Source organism: Colias philodice, chromosome 5, assembly GCF_061535455.1.
Source record: "Colias philodice isolate Cphi_HAF_F1 chromosome 5, ilColPhil1 Martin Lab GWU primary, whole genome shotgun sequence".
Classification (NCBI taxonomy): Eukaryota; Metazoa; Arthropoda; class Insecta; order Lepidoptera; family Pieridae; genus Colias; species Colias philodice.
Genome location: NC_143090.1, coordinates 4,439,996 through 4,463,894, shown reverse-complemented (window position 1 = coordinate 4,463,894; position 23,899 = coordinate 4,439,996). Strand labels below are relative to the sequence as shown.

At 32.4% G+C, this 23,899-nt stretch overlaps 1 protein-coding gene across 6 annotated transcripts in view; it reads left to right on the top strand.

Moving 5' to 3' along the window:
- Positions 1-23,899, top strand: part of LOC149488404 (homeotic protein antennapedia-like) — a 158,524-nt gene that overhangs the window by 106,422 nt on the left and 28,203 nt on the right. Inside the window, exon 1 of one of the 6 annotated variants that reach the window (XM_089695046.1) lies at positions 17,964-18,610. The exons of 4 other annotated variants lie outside the window; for them this stretch is intronic. The gene's annotated coding sequence lies outside the window, so the exon portion shown is untranslated. Of the gene's footprint in view, positions 1-17,963; positions 18,615-23,899 lie in introns of those variants that run through there. One more of the 6 variants, XM_089695047.1, reaches the window with a different exon arrangement.

Genomic DNA, 23,899 nt, shown 5'->3' with positions numbered 1-23,899 from the left:
GTAATTACCCAGGGATTGTTGCTTGCGTTTTGTTCTAATGCAATTCAAAAACAAAATTTACGACGCAATAAATGACATTATTCTATTTTAAAAACGTTCGTGGAATATTCATATTTTTAACGGTTTACAAATCCGCTAAAAAACTTTAAAAGGTCATTGTTTGAGTAACGAAGTAGTACGTCCTCTCTTGCATCCGCTGACATCATATCCTCTGTTAAATTCTCAAGAAATAAGTAATTCAAACCTTGATGTTGATTGATTTGTTTCCCAATATTTAAAGGTTACTAAAACTTGTTACCCTTTCTCACTAATAGACGATATATGCAACAAATATTACCTTATCATTGTGCCTAATATATTGTCTACGATGAATATAGGTATGTTCGGACATAAACAAGTCATTATTTAGCACTAGAGTTGGGCCCCGGCTTCGCCCGTGGTACATATTATTATTTCGCAATAAAAGGTAGCCCTTTCCTATGTCCTTTCTCGGGTATCAAAATATCTCCATACCAAATTTCATGCAAATTGGTTCAGTAGTTTAGGCGTGATTGAGTAACAGACAGACAGACAGAGTTACTTTCGCATTTATAATATTAGTATGGATGGTGGAATTCTTGGGAGGGGCTGAAAGTATTACATATACATATACCTAGCAATCAGCATGTTAGTTATCTAAATATTTTTTGGTGATATGAATTATTACACTCAAAGCTAATAATATCTGATTATTTCAGAATGGTAGCTTTAAGCTTTATTAAAGCTCATAATCATTTGCTACTAAGTAAATTTCTCCACGTGAAATATTACAAGGACATCTGCATCATTACTAGGAGTTAAAAAAATTAATTTAAACAATCGTCAGTGGCAGGACCACCATTCTCATAATACTTCGCTATGTGCCAATTCTAACGCTGGTAATCCAATTTTAACGGATGCATTAAGAAGATTGCAAACTAGCAGTGTTAATTAAGACCGGACATCGGTGCAGAGCCGTGTGACGTAATCACACAACTTAGTCGTCACTAAGAAAACAATTTAAAGCTTACTGACGAAGGTTGTCTCATATAGTCGACTCCCCGTTGGGCTAAGACGCCTTGATGGATGGTCACAATATTGAAAACCAATATACGTATGCCATACCGTGAGCTCACGCGAACCATAATAAGATTATAAAAGTAATGGCTCTTAATTTGATTATATCGATGAAAATGGACTGTAATTTATTGAAAACATTTTGATTATCATGTAATACGATACATTAATAAAGAGCTTGACGAATTGTACCTGTTTTATACAGGTTTCTGTATCGTCGAAATCAATGATGTAGGTAATGTTATGATATTTAGATATCTTATTTGCGTGAAATTGAAAGTGTTTACGTTAGAAGTATTTTTTTATCGTCACACTAACGGTTACTATTAAATCTGGTATTAGCCTTCTCACTTTTACTGTCAGAGATATGATCTCATTAACTATTTTCCAAAAGCAATTAACACAGTTTGTTAAGTTTCACTTACAAATTATTTATATCTAATTGATAGACCCAAAAAACGCTGTCGCAAGATAAGTTAAATATATCCCATAAAAATTATCGCAGGAGCTGTCAATCTAGCTAATTTATGATTCGGCATCAAAAAATTAATTATGACTTCAAATGAACCAAGGTCGCATATAATTGGGACTATGAAGTTTACAAGGGCACTCATAGACAAGTTTATTGCTTTTAAATTGTGGTCAGAACACGGTGTGGTGAGCCTGCTTAGTCGCGCCAACTTAGTTTTATGATGCCCCAATCATACCAACAACTGATGGATAGATACACTTTTATTGCCCATCAAATGTAAACGAAACTAAACCTTATGATTCATTATGGGAGTATCGAGTTTTCTATGCGAAAAACTTTGATGATTACGATTCAAATTTGATGTATAAAAATGCAAATACAAGTGGGGATTACGGTAAACTCTTAATGATGAATCGAACTTCCGTACATTATTATTTCATTTTAAACTGTGTTGCTTCGTAATTTTTAATATTATTTTTTCAATATTCTCCCCTTTATATGGTAAACTGATAAAGCGGCGGCTCGCGCTTGCTTCTTAGAAAAACAAAAGAGATTACTCATCCGCTCGAACTCTATCTGAGAATTCTTCGAACCTATCGCATTGTAGCGACAGCAAATAAAGTAAGAAACTAGTTAGAGGTGAAAATTGCTGTGTTAGATATATCTACGATCTCCATATTGATACAGATTGATAAATACTAAATAGGTATAAATTAGTTAAAATAAAAAAAATATGTGCAAATTTATAAATACATATAACAAATAACAAGAGATAAAGTATATTTTAATTTTTAAACCTCTCAAAAATATTGTTGAAATTATTCAATAGTTTGTACAGTTTAGTTTGGTTACCATTTGATTGTCTATTTACGGTTCTTCTCTATAAAACGATTTTAATAATTAATAATAAATCGTGAAACTTTAATATTAGCGACAAAAATTCTTCATCAACCGCCATCATGTATATTCTATTACAAGCGCGAGATAAAAAGGCGATTATTTCGTAAAGTTCTATCCATACCCACCCCAAGTCCACGAGACGAGAACATAAGACGGAGCACGGAGAAAGTTTGAGTGACGTGCCCCCTCCACCGCTTCGCCCCCTCGAGGATTTATGGCGCCATATTGGATTGGGACAAGATGACACGATGCCCGGATAATTTGGGCAACGCTATCACGTGACGGGCACGAACTGAAACAGCACTTTAATTATGATATTCCGGAGTTTATGCCCCGAGTTAGCGAATGTTTGTAGTTCACTTCGATAGTTCTGTAAGCGAGCTCTGATTAACAAAGCTCGCAACTTTTTGTTAATTCCTCGTTACTATTGCGTCTAGCTGTAATGCCGCATACGTAAGTTTTTTCCTGACGGAATGAAAGATGTTATAAACAAAGTGTTCATTGGTGGGGCAATAAATAACTGGACGCTGCACGCACTCGCGCGCAGCGTCTGTCTTGACACGCATGCGCCGGTTTTGCGTGCCAAAACACTGCATCTATGCAGGCGTTTCGAAATATAGATTCCCACAGAAAATTTAATTTATGAGGCCATTCCGTTAAAGAAGCAACCGGTTTAATCAAGGTCGTCAGTTTCGTGCTTTTAAAAGTTTGTGTTTAGTTTTGGTCGTTTAGGCATTTTAATTATGTTCATTAATTTCTTTATCAAAACAATGCTACCGCTATTCGTTATTGATGATACTTGGTGATTAAATACTTATTCGTTTTAAATTATTACTTCATATTATTCATACAAAATATTGCTCAATACATTTTTAATTATTATCTTGTATACAGGGTGTCCCACTGTTGGTATACTAAGCTCAAAGAAGGTTATAGTCTTGCATACGCTGAGTACGTAAAAAATACTTATAAAATTCCAGACGCATTTTTTTTCTAAATAGATAAATTCTTAAAACTCTGTGTACACTGTACAGTGTACACCCATAACAAGCAACCCGCCCAACTTTGCCATCAGCACGTGAGCTATCGCATAAGATTATGTTTTCATAGACAAAATGCTCACATTAGAGAAGCGGTATATGCCGGCTGCGCGAAGCTAGAGAAGAAAACATGGATTTTCAGGAAAAATTCAGCAAAAATTTTTTGACGTAATTTTGTTATTTAAGTATTTTTTACGTGATCAGTGTATGCAAAACTACAAGTACCTTCGCGCTTAGTATACCAATAGTGGGACACCCTGTATAGGATGAAAAGAACTGCAATAATTTTCAAACAATTTTCTCTTCTACATTTGCTATATTAAGTGCGGATTACCTAATTGCAAAGACGAATCTGTTTGTCAGAGGGCCCAAAAGTGCGAATGTTGCTTAAAGAAATCTTGTTAAGATGACAATTTATGGGTTGTTTTTGCTAAATGAAAATAGTCGCGGCCCGTGAACTAAGCAGACCTTTTTGATTTCCTTAATGGAATCGTTTCGCTTGGGATTTGAGCTGTGCGTTACAGTTCCGTCCTACGCGGAATTTTATACCATCGGCCTGGTCCTTTTGTGCGAACGTTTTATGATATTAAATTTTAATAGTAGTTACATAAAATAATAATAAATTGTACGCAAATGTCAATAGGGATAAGGAATTTCGATGAGCTATAGTTCAAATTTTTCCTCGTTTTTTTAGAGAAGAGACGAATATACATAGGTATTAAATTCTTTGTTGTTTTTTATAATCACATATTTCTTGTGTCATAATATATAAGTTGCTAATTGATTTCTATAATAAATTTAACATAATAGTAGGAAGAAAACATTATAATAGTATAATTAGTTTTTTTAAATCCTTTGTTACAATATAATTATTGGTTATGCAATAGAATATTTTTTGTTTCTGTAAAATGACATCTAAAAAGTTACATTGCATGACTTTATCATATATATAAACAATTTGCATAACTAATTCTGCTTATCACTACCACATCACTTCCTTGTATAGTTTTTATTTTAACGTGCATCTAATTTTCTATTATCATTATCTACAAAAAAGTGGAAGATAAACTAAAGAATATTCAACAAGGCAGCTGATAAACTGTAGTCCACCGATTAAGGTCTAAACATCTATCAAAACAAAACAATGAAAAGTTTAAAACTTTCTTTGTACCAACGTTTGGATGTATTTCAGGATTTATGACAAAGCGAATTTCTGTACCCGTTTCTCTTTTGTTTATTTTTTTACCACAACTCTTCGCTGCTTTCCATTAGCGAAAATGCGCCATGAAAAGTCTGAGATGAAAATGTGAGAGCTGAAAAAGAGTGGAAAATGGAGCGTATGCTTTTTGAGAAATGTTAATGTTGTCGCGAGAAATCTGCTTTATAAAATACGTATCTACCTAAATACTAAATACGCGATGACAGGTTACAAGTTACAACTACAGGGATTGTTGAACTTTTAAGTGATTATACTGCTCGTGTGCAATAAGGATTTCTTCATAAAAATAAATAAGACAAGGTGCCGCGGGTAAGTACCTACAACTCAAAATGTAACGCAAACTTGGAATTTAATAGAACATTTTATAGAACATAAATAAATACATATTAACGTTAATGTCCTCATTTCCTCTGTATGAATATGCAAATGAATGTTAATAAAATTGTATTAAAATATTAGAGAAATCAGGTTGTTGAGTAAAACGTGTGATTGGAACGCTTCTTATTGATTTTAATCGGTGTGTAATTTATTTTTATGTCAACGTTGATTTAGTTGATTAGCATCTGTGTGACATGAAAAGCCTTTCACTCTTAATTTAATCCAAAATAATAAAAACAGACAAAATTTTCTTATTAAATCAACAAATTACCTTCTAGATAAACAGACTGTATGAATAATATTTTTATATTTTCATATAAGATTGGTTGTGGCATAAATACTAAATGTGTTGTAGGTACATAATTATGACTGACAGTGGTTTTGCTATTCCTTTTCCATATAGAAGTTGAAATTATTATGATTTATTAATACAAACAAATTTAAAATTCAAGCGAGATGTTGTAAATAATATCTATTTATAATATTAAGCAGATCGAACATGAATATTCATTGGTAATTCGATTCACTTCATGTATTATTGATACATATTTAAAACAATAAATTTACAATACTGACAGTTATTTTATAAATATTTTAAGAGATAAAATATTTAGAGAGTGAAAAGAAATCGTACAGTACATCCTTAACGAAGTAGGTATAGTTTTTTGCTGCATATCGCCATAAAAATCATTTAGATAAGAAGGCGCTTTTCCAAGACTGGAATGAAAATTATTCTTAGAATATTGAGTTAATATATTGCCTATTTGTATATAAATTCGATGCGATATAGCTTTTATAAATATACGACATATTTATAATAGCTATATCGCATCGAATTTATTCATAATTATAAATATACTTCGACACAATTACCCATCACTTAGTACATTGCTGCAAATGTTTCGTCAGATCGCAATCTTACATTCCACACAATTCAATGTACTGACTCCTTTATAGGGTTACGTTTTGTTTGACACAAGCTTTGTTCATAACCCTCGAGATTCGAAGGCGAGTTCCCTTTTTGTCCCGTTTTCCTGCCGCTTTCCACTTCCTCCCTCCTACGAGTTGGGATGCATTTGTTGTGTTTACTTGGAACTTTGTTTTGCTGAATATACGTATAGTATGAAGGAAGGATTGAGCAAAATATGTTTCGCGCAATTTTTTATTGTTTATCTTTATGTGAAAAAAATTGCAGTATTTACTTATACAGTTTGAATAATGATTGCATAACTATATAGAGATGTGTTAGTTATAAAAAAAGAAGAAATTAAAACATTTTAATACGCATAGGTACAATTAAGACAAAAGCTCTACATAGGTAGAGCTTTAATTAACAACTAAACAATATAACTTAGCATAAATAAGTCTGTAAAGAACTTAGTATTAAATAAATAAAGCATAAAAATCTAATTCTAATCTCCAAAAATAAACAGTATTCGAAGTTGCAAATGTAGTACAGTTTTGTCGCGACACACGTCGGTCTATTTTCTTTACTTCGCTTTATTTCGTTGCTTTGCCTCCCGCTGTTTCCGTACCGCGACCACTTTTGGTTACTTTGCTCTGTTTCCTTATAATAAATAATAAACCATACTAGTTACATTTGAAAAACTCGTTTTTAGCCTTTTATTAAGAGAGGAAAAGTATAATTTAATATTTATGTGTCTTGCATTTAAATTATTGTCTCCACACACTCGTTTATGCAACGACTTAAAATGCAATACATTTCGCTCGGTTTACCAAAATTCAATTTAAAACGATGTTCACAAATTAAAAATGCATGAGAATTGCCGCACGAATGAACATACCTATTCATCGGGAAACCATCAATCAATATTTTCTTTGTAAAAAATTAAATAACCATAAAACCGATACTGGGACATTTAGTATGCAGATATAATACAAAACTATTTCCATGCTAATACGAATTTCATATTCTGCTAACCGATTATCACTCGTGTATTTAAAAGCTATAACTTTAAATGATTGTGATGTATACGATCGATAAATCAACCAAACACAGTATTGTCAATAATGTGTTACGATTTTTAGCGAGCATGGCACGCGACGTCACCTAATATAATGTATTTCTGATAAATAGCCCTTATTTAGCGGGGCTAAATTATTGATATCAATACAATGACTTGATTTATACTGCACCCTTCGATAGGCCGTTAAATACGGTGAAAGACTTTCGTGTCTAGAAAGATAAAAATTTAATTCGATTCAGTTATAATAAACTTTTGTTCACTGTTGTCCATTTTTGTAAATGTCAGAGCACTTTTATCTCTAGTTTTTAAAATTAAACATGAAATATATGACAATAACATGAAAGTTATTCATTAACGAAATATTCCAAAAACATTGTACGATCAACGTTATGTTAAAATTATTGTTATTTTATTATCATGTACAATGTGATCGTATAATCTGTACCATTTAAGTATTCCCAAAATGCTATTACCTTTTTCAAAGATTTTCAAATTATAAGAACTTTTAAATCATACCATTCATTTCCCAATACGTACACATCAAGATTAATAACTCGGTAAATGTATTTGTTCTGTGCATCGCGAAAGAATCAATTTTATTGGTAAAACAAGCGGCAGTTGATTTATGCCCTACGAACGTGTTCCCGCGATACCGTGTCACCGGTCCGCCATGTTCGCGCCTCGCTCTAGAATTTGCTAGAAATTTCTTTGTTTACTGTTTCAGTTATTTTATACTTTAGTCTTGGTATTTAAAACTACATATTGTAATATGAGAGTTGCTATTTTCATACAATTTCTAACTTTTTTTATCATAAGCTAAAATTAAAAAAAAATGAAAAATAGACCACATACCACAGAATATATTCTATGAAATATATTGTCTGTGATTTTCTTAATGCACATTAAAATATACATACTTGAACCTTGTTTCATAACCAATAAGGTTGACAATAAATAAACACTTCTACAGACAACATAATCAAAACATACCTATATCTGTTTCTACAAATTATGTTGTTATCAACAATTATTATATCTAACTTGATGTGGCAAAATGTTGAATCCGTTTTATTAAAGTATCCGTTGTACTAAAAACAATTTAAAATATTCAACCACCACAAAATAAGAAACTATAATAGATTTAATATCGTGAATTCCGTAACTTTTTATACACCTGCTCATACAATCGATTAGAATCTTAACAAATTCGTTGGAAACTATGCAATGCTAATTGTGTAAGTTATATCTACGATTGCTTTTGTGTATTATGTCTGCATTAAACATTTTCTTACTCGTATTACATTAATAAATTAGTCAACCGAATGAAAACACTTATCATTTTTATTGGCTTCGCGTTTTGCATTCATTACGAATGGCGTTTTGTAAAAAATGTCACACAATGCAGCTTTCAACGTACCCAATTTAACAGGCGTTTGGAATAGGAAGAGTGAAAGTAGACGTAGTTTATCTATAGATGTACAAATCTGCGATATGATGTTAGCATAGATTATAATATAACAGTACTGTAGTTAAACAGTGTGATATAGTTTCATCATTAATATCAAGATAAATATCTACGACATTGTCCATTTAATATGCCCTCAATTTATTTTTCTTCATAATAGAAATAGGACGGTGTCAAATGGACCACCTCCCTTCTTGGAAGTTGGTTAAAAACATTACATACATACAAAGTATTTGTCACAATCGACAACATCACCTATTAATTTACACATTTACTTGCCAATTTGCTGTATTTTTTTACCATTTGTCATCATTAGCGTACTTGGAATTATTCTTCATCAACATAGCGTTGTCTGACGCTCTTCGGAAAGACATAAATTACGGTCATCGCCTTTTTTACTACAACCAACGTTCAGTTATTGAAATATTTCTTTCATTCAAACATATACCTGCCACGCTTCATAAATTCCAACATTATCGTCGCTAATGCGGCTATTATCACTGTATCTAGAAAATAAAAGTACCCTTAAATGACTCGAAGACTTTAAAATATCTTAAGGGGAAAAACGGCGCTGAATAATGATTCAATTAACAAACACCAAGTATATATTACCGAACAATACAGAAGTGAGTCTCTAATGAGGCGGTACATTTATAGCCCATAACAGTACGCGCACCTTGTCGCTCAAAAATAGCTTTAATAAATATTGTCGCAACACTATCGTGCAGCTACAATATTGTATCAGAAATATCTCGGGCGAAAGCTACCAGATCCACAAGGATTAGGGTCACGTATGTTGAATAATATAAAGTGGACACAGATATGCCAATTTCGTGACTTAGATATAAACCTGATATCTCGCATTGTTGCTAAACTGAGAACGAGTGTTGCAATCGAACCGAGCATAAAAACGTTTGATTAATTGAATCGGACGGAACGAAGTTTTGGGCGAGATGTTTAGTGAATTAAGTTAATGGGTTCCATCAGCGATGAATGACCAATTAACTCTTCAGAAGCACTTCTGAGTTGCCGTCAATCATTATAATTAGTGCTCGGTGTGATATAAAGCTGCATAGCTCCGACCACAAATCCACGTTCGGCTTCAATTTCTAACGGCCCGCGCCGGCAACTGTTTAAATCATGCGCCTGATCCAAAAATAAACTGCGCGCGATCACTTCTCCACGCTGTAAATTCACCGCTAATTTACAGCCCCACACTGTTATAAATAAATAAATATTCGTCGCCACACTATATCCTCCGCTGACAAAATGTGGCATTACTTGTATGGTTTTGTCATAACAGATCCTTCGTGGGATACACTTAGCGGATAAATTATGAACTGCTTCCAACATTTTGTCGAATGGGAAAATCACCAATATCGATATACAACTTTGATAGTGGTTTGTTTAGACGCGATCCAAATTGCCGCAATAATTTAGGGAAGTGCTCAGTAAAGTGTAATGTTAATGCCATCAATATGTCACACTTGCGGACAATGTAGAGAAAAATGTGAATCTCGTTTCAGTTCAATTAATTTGGTGGCACTAGGTAGTGAGCTACAAATTATTCCGCCACTTTCGACGGTAGGAAAGTTATTGAGTGCCAAATGGATTGAAGCAAGGGAACAGCCGGAGCGTCCGCTCTCGTGCCAGGGATCACTGCTGATTGTAACAGAAATTCTTTGACATTGTTACCGTTAATCTTGCAAATACGATTTTAAATAGAACTTTTGTTCCGATGACTCATCGCTTTAATTAAACGCTAGACTAAAGGTTAAAATTTCAATAAAAACTTTCTTTATCAATTTGTTGTCTACATTCATAATAAATTGCATTCATATTTCTAAAATCTAATACTTTTGACCTTTAAAAAGTGTTTCCTCGTTTGAATGTAAGTTAAGAAAGCAGCTGCTAAATTTATCGTCATTATAAATCGAGGTTGTAAGACCAAAGGGCGGACTTAAAATATGTATTGTTACACTATTATTTTTCATAGTCATTGAGTATTTGTTTCTTTAACCGTCGGTACTAACGACCGGCCGTTTTGTTATATTACATATTATAACCTATTAAGGTGGGTTTATTGTTCTTATAATATGATGAATGCATGGACTACGGTAGCGTAGCAAGTTATCATTTCCCATATTGACTTTAACAAAATATTTTGGTCTATATATACTTACCTGGTTCCTCGTTTGTTTCAGTGAATTAACAACGTTTCATATTATCTTTTATTTTGTAACAAAATATTATTCGAATTAAAAGGAGAGCTTGTACCTAGGTAATGTTAGTATAAAATACTTTGAACGATGCACTACAATCTCAGCGTACGATATTACACAACCCAAACATCATTTACTTGAGAATACGTAAAAGCATCCAGATTATATATCGACAAATGACGTAGGGAATTCATCTCTATTGAAATATCATGATGCTATGTTGCCAACGGGCGGAGTTTGGCCGGTGCCAAGTATGGCGGGCGCGTTAATGTACCGTCCAAGCTTCACAAAATGCTCTTATTGTCCGTCTAGCCATTAGTTGATCTATGTGGACACACACGGTGCATTGCGAAATGTCAATCTGTATGTAATGATTAAAATTGCTGCATATCCAATTCGAATATGATTTGACGGCATCTCGTCTCGCTCACGAATCTTGCCAAACTTTTATATCAGCATTGTTTATTTGTTTTGTGATATAGGTCGGTATAACGTGTTCCGTAAATTTGAAATATTACACGTTAGTTAGCTAAATTTTATTACCGTATATTTCCAGTAGGCATTTTATCGCATAGTAATTAATTAGTAAAATGCTAATAGAGGAACTAACATTTATAAAGGTTGATTATCTAAATGTCATTTATCAGTGTGTGAATTAGCCTTGCAATTGAATATACTAATCTTAAGTACAATTACGAATTATTTATTAAATGTGACATTTACATTACTGCGCAATAAAAACGCGTAAATCATTTTTTAATTATAAAAATTAAAACGTAAAACAAATGACGGCAAAAACAGTTAGATATTTATAAGTGGCTCGAAAAGTTTAAGCTAGTCTCTGACTCAGACTTATCTATTTATTCATCATTCAACCTTTTATTACAACTAACGTGCTCGCAATACTAATTTATATAAGAACACACACGTTGTCTGTATCGATCTGCGAGACATTATAATCCGGTAGGTATTTTGTATTAGTGATTTTCCTCGTTGTAAATTGGTGTTCGCAATAAATTTATTTTAAATCTTTATGCAAGGTGAATTGGAATATTTAGTCAGTTGCTTTGTTTAAATAAATAGTTCAATTTAAAATGCAAACGGTTACATTTTTAGAAGTGATACGACTGAAACAGTAAAACGTGTTGCTTTTTTAAATAAAAGATTACAGTAGAAAATCCTTTGTATAAATGTTCGTAACATGGAATTCAATAAAGCATTAAAATTAAGTGTATTCAGTTCGCGGGAGGAAGCAGTTCAAATCAGATGCTCGGATTAAGATAGGATAACACAACTTATAATGATATGTATGTACGTGAGAAGGGCCCGCCATGTTTTATTTATCTTCTCTCGTGATACAGTCGTGCCGTGAGATCGCTCGCCACGTTTTTTGCCCCGGTCCTGTCTGTATTGAGACGTCTCCGTATGCCTGTCCCTACAACCGACATGACGGGGACACTTATTTTTCAATGTTTTTTAGTCTTTAACAAGCAGTGTTTCACGTTTTTCCTGCTATTAGAATCAGTAGTACGGTAACACGCAGTTTTTGTCAAGACGATTCGTTCAATCATCTACCTACTAGGTACGAGTACAATGCGTATAAATTATACATAAGTCTTTAGAAAAACATTTTTCATCAAACGACCTTCGTATCGAGACATCTGCAAGGGGATATTAAAAATCCATTCATCACGCCAACAAAAAATAGGAATTCAGATTCACACTCAAATACGGCGACTGCAAAATCTTGAGAGACGAAGAGGTATTTGTATCCCACCCTCGCCCGGCCTCGCCGGGAGACGCCTCCCTTTTGACAGGAAATGATTGTCTAATATTAGCTTTGTTATAAGGCTCCTCTATTGGGATTCGAGCACACCTTTTAGACGTTTCGATATAACGTCGGATCGATTACACGTAGGTATTCGCAATATCAAAATAGCATTAAGGAAGATCACACAAATTAACGTCGTTACGACTTTCAACAATTTACTAGATATATCGCTCGAAAATAACACTAAATTAAACAAAGAATGTCGGGTCAATGGCCTAGTCTAGTCGATGGCATCTCAATTTTTTATACACCCCCGATTATCAACAAAAGTCGTCGCATGTATCGGAATGAACTTCAGAGTTTTATTTTGAATACAATTTATTGGTCGGACGTCTATTTCGACTGTGCTTTCGTCAACACCGGGAAGCGTTTGGTCTCGAATAGACGACACTTTGAATAGTAGCTTCGAGACGCGGAGTGGGTATCTGCCGCTGACAGATTTGTGGAATACACGTATCCGACACGCCACCGGAAGGTTTTTGAGGCCATAAATCTCCTTTATTACATAGTAATATGGCATTATTATGAAAAATCCCGCACGTTGTTTAAAAGAGATATTTTTTGTTTTAATCAAATTTCATCTGGAATACGATAGGGCATTTTCGACGGAATATTTTTGTCGAAATTGCAATAACTGAAACTCGCATATTGCGCAATTCGCGTGTAGATAACAGAAATAATGGGGTTCAAAAATGAAATTAATTCCAGGTTGATGATTTCAAATTGAAAAGTCACATCGGCTCGCGCCATAATTCATGATCCTGAAACGTGTCCGGGCGGCTGTGTCGGACGACAATAGGGTTGCCGCTATTGTGTTTGCGATACGTTCCGTTGTTGTCCTAGATACAAATTGGAAAACATCCTTTCGCTAATAGCATTGTCTCGATTCTGCTCGATGAGTTAGAGTCGTGACGACACGAAATCAACGACGGCGTAAATAACCCTATTTCTAAGTTTTTTTTCATTAAAGTGGAATGTCGGAGTTTTAAAACTTACCGGAACTTAAACAAACTGAACTTAAAAAGTTCGGAGCTTAATAATTAGTTAATTGTTGTTTAACATCACTATATATTATTCAGAATAGAGAATAAAGGGAATCGTTCGTTAATAGTCAAAAATAAGCTTTTCAAAAATAAAACAAATTTTATTAAAATAACCAATATTAAAATATTTATATGCGAGTAAGTGACTTTCGTTCAACCCTACTCCGTTCATTTTCACAGTACTTTGTCGGGCGACTCTTCCGCTTCACCACGCACTCTATCTCTAGAGGTAGAGCATCAATTTTAATACATTTACCTTTAGCCTTTTATATATACCTATAATATATTTTATATACCTTCATAATCTCGTTTCCTAAATATCTAATTTGTAAGAAAATTTTAAAATTAAAAATATAACATAATAATCAAATATTGTTCAGCCCTATTTCAAGCGCTCACCAAATATATGTTTTCACAGCTCTTTGTCTACCTCTGAAACTTTGAAGTTCTATAATAATATAATCTGTTTCATCATCTTATATATAAAATTCTCGTGTCACAATGTTAGTCTGCATACTCCTCCGAAACGGGTGGACCGATTCTCATGAAATTTTCTGTGCATATCGGGTAAGTCTGAGAATCGGCCAACATCTATTTTTCATATGTACCACGGGCGAAGCCGGGGCGGGCCGCTAGTATTACTATAAAATTTTTAGATGCGTAAATTTCTACAGCGAGTATAATAATTCTAAAAGTAGTTCTAGGACAAAAAAAAGCTCCACATAATATTAACGAAACTGAATTATTAAACATGTTTAATGCGATGTTCACATAATTCCATAGGTTTTAAAATAGTGTGTAATTTTGCACTTGCAAAGGCAATGTAAAAACAAAGTTTTATATGTAAATACTGGTCGGTAGCAGGCCTCATGTTTAATGCAGCCGCTTGTCATGAACATTTGTCGGTCGCAGTAATTCAAACCTTCCCACTTTTATATCATCATCACTATAGATATAAAGTGATAGGTTAAAATTTTCAGCTTATCACTAGTAATGGAAACACAGCAAATATAATGAAATTGTAGATCGTTGGTTTTTTTAAGGCGATTTGATGGCGACTTTCCTGGTAGGTACATTTTTTCGTATTATGCCTCGTAATTCATTTGAGTTATTTAAAATGAACTTCTAAACCTATACAATTATTTATAAGCATTTCTTACTTATCTATAAAATCTACAAAAAAAAATATATGAGTTAAATAAAATTTAAAAGTTAAACTATTAAGAAAATTAAATTGGCTTCTAAAACTTGATGGTTTTCATTAAATGAATGAGAATTATGAACACATAAGTCATCAGCCCAAATATGAAGTGCTATCCCAATTTATATAATTTAGCAAATAGTAATTAGCATAATAATAACATAATAATTAATCGCCATGCCATCTTTGGTCAAATACAAAAAATAATTCATTTTAATAAAGTATTACGATTTTATTTCGTAAGCTACCGTATTAAATTAATTACGACTAAACCTTTTTAATAACCTCGGTGACGTTGAAAAATAAAGCTAGCGTTACATGTTAATCCTACTAATTATTGCTACGAGTTAATTAGAAAAAACATCGTAAATCATTTTATCCACGACTCTCAGCTATGTAAAGCTAAGTTGCCAAGGAAATACAATGGGTGTATGTATATCCTTATCCGATGGCCTTTTTCGACTACAGTTAGAAAGAGAAACAAGGTTTCTCACACACGTACGAAAGCCGAGCCCGTAATTTGCCTGCACGAAAATTTGATAATAAATCATAATAGTTTTAGACAGACTTGGGGTAAAAAATGAACCGAATTGGAAAGTGAATTGTAAGGCACAGCGAGGTTGGCCTGTTATTAGAGCAATTATGTTATTATGTTTGGCGTATCTAATCCGAAAAACTAAATTGGAGTCGCTCGCTGCCGGCGAACGCCCAATAGGTTCAATCATTTCTAGTTGTGGGTCGCACGAAATTCGTTGCGGAAGCAATAAGAAACACGAAAACTTCGACCAAATTACACGTAACCTAAGAAAACTATCGATCCACAAAAACTGGGGTGCTATCGAGAACTCTTTCGAGACCCTCATTTCGCTACGGTTCATAGTTTCGGACAAATTAAAAAGGGAGCTTCGATGCTGTACATATTTCAAAGTTCACATTTCATAACAACCCTGTTGCCCTTTAATATCCCTCACTCGACTCATATATCATTCGGTATGACCGTAATTGTAGTGATGGATTCGACTTCATTAGAATAAAACGCTTATAGGCGACGAGAAAAAGTTCACTATGGGCTGCATAAGTAACGGCAAATAAGAACACTGTATGAACGATTGCCTCTTTCACAATTTGTACCTTTAGCATACATTGCTCGCGAAACAGGTTTTTCTCCTATGTTATGAACACTTTTGTGTTTTCAAAACGCGTCGTCCTTTTGTATTATCTAAATATCAAATATGAATACCAAATAAGGGTTGGGACAAAAGAAAAACTGGCATGCTTTTAATTTATGCGTAAACGAGTACATGAAAACGTAATAATAGGAGCGTGTTTGGTAAATATATTATTGTAATAACTCTCTTGGGATACTTCAAAGTTGCCAGGGTCTATTTTCTAAAATTTCACGGTAGATACATCATTCGGCAGTCGTGGAAAATTGTTAACATCTTCATTATGTCCGCTGAGTGCCTTTTGGTTTGGGTAATTGTGATGTTATTTTATTTGTCCAATTACCACCAGCTTGACCACTGGTTATTGTAAATTTAGATAAATCATTATTATTACTATTCCATCTGTTACTATGTTTGTATATACTGATTACTGGTACATAATCATGCTCTACTTACTACAAGCATTACATAGTTTCTTTCATTTATTTTCTTTCTTGTATTCAATGACCATATTTTTTACCAATTTTTATCAAAGCAATATTTATGATGTTGACAGTAAGATAAAGTTGCAATAAATTAATTTTTATTAATTCTATTCAACTTTTGTTTATGGATCTGCAGTGCATTTGCTTCACGGTACTATCGTTTTAATTATTGTTTTTTGCTGATAATTCCATGTTTAATATTATTTCTATGATTTATGGTTATTACCGGTATCTATCCGTTTTGTAAGTAGATTATTGATTTGTTTTTAGTGATATTTACACTTTATTACTCTTACATTGTTGCTAATATATTCTCCTCATTTCTTCTACTTTGATTATTTATTATTGTTGATGTCTGAAGCTCTTGGCTTAAAACTGATCTTTAAAATTATTTTTAAACTTACCTTTATATTCATTAGAAGCACAAAACTCACATCAAATCAATATAAAATTGTACAGTGTGTTAAACATACGGTTAATAATATTAAATTGAAATATTATGTATGACTCTACATACAAAAAGTGACGTAAAATTTATTTTTTGTCTAATAAAAATATTACACGAAACATGGACGTCATGATGTCAGCTCGCACGTCATATCGGTTGTTATGATTTCAATGTTAATGTTATGCTGGAGCTTAGACTCAACAAATGTCTATTATATTGAACTTGACATAGGTTCCTCATTGCACTGACCTACTTATCTCTTTCCAAACACAGCTGACCTGCAATATCTAAGCTAATGAACCGATACTGTCAGGTCAAATGATAAGGAGACGATGACTTTAGTTTTTCTCTCCCTTAAGATAACGAGCTAGCAATATATTATTTTACGACATTCGAATTTGTAAACACGATGTATGGACACTTGATGTATTTAGCATTTTAGTACAACTTTATTCATGTTCCTTTATTTTTGTTTCAGGTAAGTTTCGACAACTTGTGGCACAGACAGCTCTATCGTATTATGTAATTGAAAATCTTTTAAATAAGTAAGTTAAATCAAGAAATTTTATGTCCTACATCTCATGCCTTCATTATCTTAAAGAAGTATCTGAAGGAGTTTAATCATTTAATTGCTTAACAACACCTCCTTGGCTCACATACATCATGAATGTTAAATAAGAGATCATTCATTTGATTCCAATCGCAGAAACGAGGACGCTCTACAACGTTTTCCGCCCATCCGTAGCAACGATGCATTCACACGCATTTGGATAATCTCTCATGTGATCGGCTACATAGGCGCGTGTACACTCAATCATAACCGGCCATTTTGTAAAACCGATACTCACTTCACATTCTCTTTTGCAGTTAGGCATCATTTCGTTTGGCCACGCTAAAAGCACGCTGCATGTTCGCACTCCCACCCGTTACAACACAAGCGCGTAGCGCGTATGATTCATGAAGCTTCGTCTGTGAGAGTGCCCGCACGTTCGCGCTCGGCTGGAAAGTGTCAGTGTAGTTGTGACTATCGCACGGAGCGGCTGCGGGTGTGTGCGTGCCCACTCATGGCAGCGGACTATGACGGCTCGTAGATTTGACAGCTAGCTCAATGCGGGTTCAGACGTTCATTAAACGACCACCGTAATTTCGTGAAATAGTTGACAGTTTACGTACAAATAAAGTTACGTTCGCGGTGAGCTTTACGCGGTGCAGCGCGAATTTTGTGAACGAAGATTTTCGCGCGCTCTTGAACTTGACGTGTTATTATGATAGAAATTGAATTGATTTGTGACATTTCCGTTCGTATTTACTTATCATGTTCGCAATTAGATACGCTTCGTCGGAAATCAGTCTGAGGGGCATTGGTATGAATAAAATATTACCCGCGGTTTGGTGGTCCCAACTAGACAGAATGATATCACTAACGTGCGAAAAATAAACTGGCCTGTAATGACCTTGTTTGAACTATACCAATTAATTATGGCGAAAAAGAGGTGATATTGGATTATTAAGTGTGATTCAGTTTATTGTGATGTAATTGTCGTTTTGTAAACTTTTCTTTTTGTGCAACTTTAACATTTGTTTTTATTAGTGACTTGAAGTTTTTTATGGCTTATTTTAAGTGAAATTTATTTGGAATCTCTGCAACATACGCTTGGTGAGTTGAACATTTGAAATTGATAACTCTACTTCTAATAAGAACTTTGTTAACTTTCATGATAATATATTTATCAATAAACTAAGGTCATTACTTCATTTATAATTGAGTTAATTAATATTTTCAAATTAAATATTCAGCAAATAAGAATCTAAATATTAAAGAAAAATCAGAAGAATATTAGAGTACGAGATATAAAGTAAATATCTATGTACCTATTAGGTACTTGTAAACTTACATTTAATATTATCTAGGTAAGTAGTAAAGTTTTACTTATCCTATTTTTATCCAAAAACCCAATACGTTTTCCTAATTATCCATCCACTCCAATATTGTCACTTAACACTTCACACAGCATTACCTTAAAAAAGGATAAATACTTATATCACTACATACCTATTGTATATATATCACTATATATAGATAAATACTTATATCACTACATGTTGTTATTTCCATAATATCTATTAATTAACAAACTAACAAAATTATAAAAAATATACAACGAAATTTTCAATTCACACACCTAGGTAAAATAAATTGTATACCTACATTACGCGATGTTCCTATCAAAATTAATATAGACATTAATTCCTATAAGCATAATATTTCATTGTTTTCTTTCGTCGAAATTCCTTTTGTAGGAGTTGCCGAAGACAGGTACGGCAGGCCTGGTCATTTATCATGTGTGATCTGAAGTCATTTGAAGGACTAAATAGAGTCGTATCTCTTTGGTAGACGGGTGTTTAGCACCGCCTTTGAAAATGTCATTAATCAACTTTTTATATTACTTTTTGGGTATGTAACTAACGTATGGTGAATGGATTGCATTGTTATTGTTATGTCGGAAAATAATATCAAATAATCAGTTATTTAATAATATTTTAGTGATTTATTAAATTTATTTCTTGTTGAAAATATTAAAAAAAAATGTAATTTGAAGATTTTTGCATGTGATTTAATGTATTCTCTTATAAATACCATGTAAAGTCATATATAGGTATCCAATCTATTTTTTATTCCTAAAATATATTAATTTATAGCTAAGGAATTGTACTTTTAATTTTCCCTATTCACTTAGATTCACTTTCAAAATTATTAATATGATAAAAAATTCATTTCAGGGGCCGAATACATATTATATTATGGAATATATACAGAAAAATTACAATTTATATAAGAATTGTAAATTTCATTGAATATTCAACGAGGTGTGTTATAATAATTATGAGTTTAATTTAATAAGACTAATTGTAGAGGCAACTCTCGTATTTCATTGAGCCAAAAGAATATATTATTTATTATATTTCGCAAGTTTTTCCTATCTACAACCAGAAGATAAAGTTTGTACGTATTTCTATATATTCAGTATTCACTATATAAGTAATGATCGTAATTTTGATACTCGTTTATTAATATGGTAGAGCGTTGCATTTTGCACACCTCTTTAAATACCTACTAAAATATATTTTAATGTTGGAATGCTACATAACAAACTCACAATAAGTATAAATAAAAATAAATACTTCGTAGTATCACATGAGTATCACATTCATAAACGTATTGTATTTATCTATACAAATAGATACTATAAAGCTGAAGAGTTTGTTTGTTTATTTGAACGCGCTAATCTCGGGAACTACTGATCCGATTTGAAAAATTCTTTCGGTGTTAGATAGCTCATTTATCGAGGAAGGCTATAGGCTATATATCATCACGCTAAGACCAACAGGAGCGAAGTCACGCAGGTGAAACCGCGCGGAGCAGCTAGTATTATATAAGATTGCAAAATGGAAATTGGTATACCTACTTGTTTAAATGTTTAAAGACCCAATTTTTTTGAATCAGCTAGAATTATTTTCTAAGATTACATTTATATAAAACACATTCAACAAATCTTACTAATTTTGTTATATAGTTGTCTAAAACCACTTTCCTAATATCTACGAATGATTGAAAATAATTGAAAGCACATTAATATATTTTAGACATATTGCAATACAACTTGCAAAACGTCGGCTTAAAACCTTCAAGATATCTTAATAATATTTATATTTGACAGGACATTCATAAATTAAACTAGTTGTTTATATTTAACAAATGATTATATTCTTACAATGATAAATTTAGATTGAAGCACGACTCTATGATTACCACTTGTAGAGAATATTAAAATGACTAGATCATTAATTATAATAGAAAATATCAATATAAATAAGTGTATTATTTCATTTTATGCAAATAATATAAATTACCTATTTCATTAATTAAGTTGAAGAGTTTCGCTTATAGTAAATTCTATAACATTTCTTAACATACACGAACTGCATTTTTACAACGTTTTAGTCCATGTAAAACATCAAATCGTTAAAATTAAAATTTTGTACAATCATATTATAACGTACGTAAAATTTGAACTAGATTTTCTAACACAAAAATAGAGTAAAATTTCATCCAACTTATAAAATTTTATCTACCATAAGCCAAAAAGCACAAGCCATTAACTGCAATAAAACATCAATCTAGCATCGTAGATAATTCATATGCATTGCATTCTGAAAAAAAGCTTCATTACATATATAATTTGTTATGTACAATGGTCGGTATCTAGTGGCTATTACTCTAACGGTACTTTCACCGCTATCATGCTGACCATCAGATGGTCTGCTTTTTGACTGCCTTAATAAAGCGAGCATGTAAGATTTTAATGTGTAGCAAGAGATTTGGTTGATGCGATAATATGCCGTGACTGCAATCACGACTTTCTATGTTAGAGAAATCATGACGGCGTTTTTGATAAATTCGGCACGCCCTTACAACCTTACAATTGTATCATGTACTGGATTTTTATGCTATTTTGAAATTACGTTACCTAATATGGACCATATATAGTGTAAAGAGACTGTTATGAGATTGTAGAATGTAGATAGATGATATTATAATTAAACCTACAATTTTTTACAAATATACTGAAACGACGATGAATCTTAAAATGTAAACATAAAAAGACACATTGAGATTTATTGTTATCCTTTTATCAAGACGATACCAGATGAAAATAACCTATAAATGTCAGTGAAAATGTATAATAAATAAAATTACAAATCATCTACATCGTATGTACCTACAAAACCTCTAAAAAAAAAACTTACTACTTAACAATAAACATAACTATTACCTAATTATACTGAAGATATTCAACTTTAGATAACAATTTAACAAAAATTGCATACCTTAGTTGTGTACGATTCCGAACAAAGTGCAAAAAAACACTTGATAAATAAAATATATGAACGGCTCACTTTTCCTTTAAAATTTTCTAAAATCTACACTAGTTCTAATAATATATCTATTGCTATTTTTCTCACTTATCAAGACAAAACCAGTATTAACACTTACGCAATAGTTCATTCGTTGCTATCTGATTTGCTGTTATGCAAAACGTTATTGAAATGCCCTTTTCAAACGATAGATGGATCAATTATTTATTCACTACTAAAGGAGGCGACTAGAAACAAATGAGCCTTTTACGGAAAATATAATGAATTACCAAATTGGATAAATACCGCATTCTATAAATGGTATATTCAACAATAAAAAATATGGTAAACAATATATTCAAAATTTCAAATGCGTTTTTAAGTGATGAGATATGTCATCAAAAATTAAAAGGAACATTATGAATGTTCTACCAGAGATTATAAAACCTGGTGAATAGTTTATAAAGTGCCTACTTAGTATCTGTTACATTAAGTAGAAAATATATGCTTTTTACTCCGGTTGGAAGGACCATTTATTTCTTACTGAAAATATTCCTGTGGCATACCTACGTAATTATAATTACATATTATATAATACGTGTGAACGTAAGTAGGTAGGTATATATATTTTATATGTGATGACAAGTTACATGCAACCGATAACATTTACAAAATACAAATAATCGCAATAATATATAGAAATGTCAAATCCTGTTTTCCTTATTTGTCGGGACATATTCCATCCACCCAATTCAATTTCTTAAATATTATATTTGATCAAAACACAAACATCAATTTAGTCACAAAATTTCGTCATTAAACATACAAACAATTTAAACGACATCACTAATCTTCAATACAAAGTAAAACCGAATTGCTCGAGGCATTCATAATCGTTTTATAAGTTCTTCCATTTCAGAAATAATCAAACGGTATAATAATTGTTAAAACACAACTAAAATCATAACGCCCACCTCAGAGTCGCGTTAATTTAATATCATTTGTACGTGTCATCGGCTCCCACTAACGAAACAGTCGTCTCATTAAATATTTTAATTAACTTTCCATATTCATGTCCCATGTCAAAAGCTGTGCGTTTAAAATTTGGGTTAAATTATTTAGAACTCTTTGTTATTGTGTAACTTGCAGACTTTATACTATGCTGCCTTTCGTTTAGATTTGGTAATTAATATATGAATTTTGTATAAAAGATTTGTTATAAGAAAATAACATAACAGCCTTTTAAAATTCATTTCATATAAACTGTAGCAAAGATTTGTGTTGATCTTAATTAAGACGTAAAATATTAACCGGTAGTGAATTGAGGAAGCAAATTCGATTTTAATAGTAGTTAGGTAGGTACTTTGATTAAACGTTTTACATAAAAATGTTGTCCTTAAATAAATTCGAGCCACTAATAAACATCAATATCATAACTCATATCCGTTAATTTCGCCATAATTGCAAATTACACGTGTCAAAACATTACTGAATTCCGTGTTTTTTGCAAAGAGCCTTTAAAATAATGACTCGCCATGCTGGAACGGAAAGCGAATTACGTTACGTTGATAAATTATCACTAAATAAAGATAATCGGCCGCGGATTGCCGGTTTGACATGAGAAGTCGGGGATATTAATGTGTATTATAGGTCTCGGGACACCCGCTCGTTTGTAAAGCGAATTTGTAAAATTATCGGTCGAGCGTTTTGAATATTAATCTTGACGTCGGCCTGATGTATCGAACTTTTTAAACTCGTTCTGAATCGATATAGATTATTATAAAGGTGCCGTTTTTAGACGCTCCGGGAATATAATAGTGCAGCTGATTAAATTCTTAAAGAAACAAAGAAATTGCCTGTTAACATGAAAAGGTTAATAAAGAAAGTTATGAAATATATTACAAGTGATATTGAAATCATTTCAACTTTATTTATATCTAGGTATTTGGATTGTTCAATCCTGTGTTGCTCACAAATATTGTAGCTATGAAAATATAAGAAAAGCGTTTTGAATTAGAATCTAAATAAA